The sequence below is a fragment of the Limulus polyphemus genome, unplaced genomic scaffold (genome assembly GCF_000517525.1).
Source record: "Limulus polyphemus unplaced genomic scaffold, Limulus_polyphemus-2.1.2 Scaffold2493, whole genome shotgun sequence".
Classification (NCBI taxonomy): domain Eukaryota; kingdom Metazoa; phylum Arthropoda; class Merostomata; order Xiphosura; family Limulidae; genus Limulus; species Limulus polyphemus.
The window spans coordinates 147,891-151,273 of record NW_013668103.1 but is presented as its reverse complement, the minus strand read 5'-3'; the positions used below and the strand labels follow the sequence as shown (position 1 = coordinate 151,273).

Here is a 3,383-nt window from a genome sequence, read left to right as displayed (position 1 = left end):
AAGTCTTATACACTGAAAAATACGGTAATTAAAATCGCATTAGATAAAAGTTCGAATCCTTGCTAACAGATAGCAGCTCTATGCTGGAGGAGGTATTTGGAGTTCGCAAGTCTATTCGTACTTTAAAAGTTTCATTTTCTCTCAGTTCTCTGCATTACAAATATTTGTTATACAATATTATTCCTTACAAATCTGGTAGTACAAAACCATTAAAGTACTTCAGTAAACAGTTAATTAATGTTAAGCGTTTCTGAAGCTCATTTAAAATAGTTAAACAGTATTTCAATCAACGTCACATAAAGTATTTTTTAAGAGGGGCCAGAAATATTTTTTGTACGGAATCCGGAGTTTTCTCTTGCGGGAGGTGCTGCACTCTACAAAAGTGAAATGTTGAGAAAACAAGTTTGTTAAATAATATACATTGCTTTTGGTAGAAAATCAAATTCAAGACCTTTCTATTAAATTTTGTTTAGGTTTACTTTTTTACATAAATATTTTACAACAAACTTTTCACATATTCAAAAGTATAAATTCCGCTACTCTTAAGTAATAACTATTATATATTTTATTGCTGTGACTTACTCCTTTCTAGCCAAAATGATTTAAACAAGCGCGTCGTAACTCACTTTTCCTGTCAGCTGTTGAGATATTTTGGAATTTTTTCGAACATGGGAAAACGTACAGTTCATCATATTTACATAACGAACTTCTCCCATTGGTTTCTATTGTTTGTATATATTTTTTTGTCAAATAATTTATTCATTTTTAGGCGAATTATAAAACGCTTAAAGATATGCTTGAATTAGAGATCGCCAAGGGTAAACGCCAGGTTTTATATTACCCAACCCGAGCCGGATCTCTTTTTTTTTTCTACTGTCCAGGTATAAACTATTAATTTGAGAATTTAAAGAGAACGTGATATTATAAAGCCCTCAACCTTACTGTAGATTCACCAGGGGGCATTAAACAAGAAAACGTGAATAAATTATAATAATTAAAATATTTTTCAATAACAAAGTAACCATCATAACAGATAATCTGATGTCGCAGAAATGTATATTAAAATAGATGCAATTAACTACATGGGATAGACTGTGGAATTTTTTTTTTTTTAAACTTCCACGAAACGACTGGTTGTTTGAACAATTAATGTAACGCGTTAAACTCGAAAAATATAATTAAATAGTCTGATTGATACTTCGTATTTTTTCATTACTAATTATGTATTTTTTTATAATATCGACATTTCACAGTAACTCACATATTTTTCGTTTTATTTAAGTTTTGTTGATTTTCCTACGAATGAGTAAAATTCTTTTGGCGTAAATCGTCATTCAATCAATGTTTAATAATTTGAGTTTAAGCACCCAACCTTGAACCGTATATGTGATGTCATTTTATAAATGTTCGTGATCGGTGCAGGACGTTTGAAAGTTAAAACATTTTCAGCCTGGCGTACAGGAGTGTAATTCTGTTGCGATTGGTAGGTGTTTATTTAACCACCTGATACTGTACTTAATTATATTTTTAGTTTTTAATATTGTAGAAATTATTGTGATTAACTTATTTCTTTTATCAAATGAACGAAAAAACCCTAAATTTTAGTAATAGTGGTAATGCTTGTTTTAGTGCAGTGGCTGTCATTCACTTATAAGGCCTTTTTTTTCTACAAAACAGACGTCTGTAAAATCGTTACCAGAGTTAAAAATTTTAACGTATATCCAAAACGTACGTGTTGTAATTAGCTATAACTGATAAGATAACATTAACAGGAAAGGAAAATATCCTACAATATTAGTTTGAACGTTTATTTATGGTTTAGGTACATATACTGATCTAGTTATTACTGAGTAGTAGAACTTAAAACTTACTGCTACTAGTAATGTAAAAATTATTAATATAAATTTTATGTGATATTAACGGAGAAATATTTTTGTTTTTATTGAGATAAGTAAAATAACGGCCTATATATCCAGAACGTATCTTTATCAGCTCAATATTTCGTTATTACTATTAGTATTGAATATCATATTCGTAGATCTTGTACTTAAAGGATATCAATATCTCCTGACAAAGTTGTAAGTGTAAATACTAAAGTGTAATACGAATAGCGAAATATTGAGCTAGTAAAGATACATTCTGGAGATATAGGTCGCTATTTTATTTACCCTAATAATAATACTAGAATATCGCGTAACAAACTCCAGTTTTTGTTAAACTTAAAGTTAAGAATATTTTGTTTCCGATACGGGTTTAACTGTTAAACATTGGCATGTATTGTGTAATATTTCCTACCGGCATTACACCTACCACAAAAGTCTATTTAGTCTTAACGTAAGTTCAATAACACAGTAGTAATAGTGGCTTCTGGTTACACCGGATCACGATGCAAAAGAAATCTGATAATGTACTAAAGACGATTCACTAAGATTAAGTCTCAAATATGTCACGAACTTAAATCAATTAAATAACAAAACACACAAAAAAGTATATTCTACAATTTTATTTAGTAGCATATAAAATACATCAGTTTTTATCTTGCATTTATAAGATAAAGTTATAAATATAACTCAGTATAATCGTATCGTATTCGTAGCTCTAGCCTTACATTTGCCCTATACGACAGCCCATTGCAAGGACAATTTCTTTAAATATTTCAATAAATTGAGCAAAGTACATCCCTATGACTAAATATTGATTAATATAAACTTACGCACTCGGTAAAGCTACATTTCCGTAACGAAACAAGAGCCTAAGTATTAAATATTACATTATCTGACGCGTTCCTCACTTAACCGTTAACGGACATTTTGAAATAATATAAATAACAACCTGTACCAGTACTTAAATACTGGACATGCGCAAAGAAATTCCACAAAATATACACGAAACGAGTTGTCAAAAATTGGAAATGCAGAACAAACATTTCATGTATGACAAACAGTATAGCAAAGCTCGAAGAAGCTATTCTGCAAGTAAAAAGTAGTTAGGCATAGCCTGTAAGGCAATACAGAAGCAGCTGAAAGTATTACAGTCTGTGTTATAATGTAGTATAGTTTTGTAATTTTGCACCCACTAAGATTAATAATGTGTAAGATGTGTTTTGTACGGCGCATTTTTCGGAATATAAGATGCACCCTTATTTTGAAGACAAAGTATTAGGGAAAAAAGCTACAGTCGCATTTGAAAAAGTTTTATTGAACAAAAATTCAATTTGATACTTTAAGAATTAGTAACACCAAAGAGCTCAAAACATCCAAATAAGAAAATACCGTAAATCAAAAAAAGGTTTACTGTCGTTTACTTCGGTTCAATACCTACAAAATCTTCATTGCTTTCACTGTAATTTATTTTTTTATTATTTAGGGAGCAGTATAAATAGT

General features: G+C 29.9%; 1 protein-coding gene across 2 annotated transcripts in view; it reads left to right on the top strand.

Moving 5' to 3' along the window:
• Nucleotides 1-1,401: 1,401 nt before the first annotated feature.
• LOC106467115 (argininosuccinate lyase-like) overlaps nucleotides 1,402-3,383 on the top strand; it is a 29,012-nt gene continuing 27,030 nt past the window's right edge. For both annotated transcript variants that reach the window (XM_022395241.1, XM_022395244.1), the window contains exon 1: nucleotides 1,402-1,483. The gene's annotated coding sequence lies outside the window, so the exon portion shown is untranslated. The remainder of the gene's footprint in view (nucleotides 1,484-3,383) is intronic.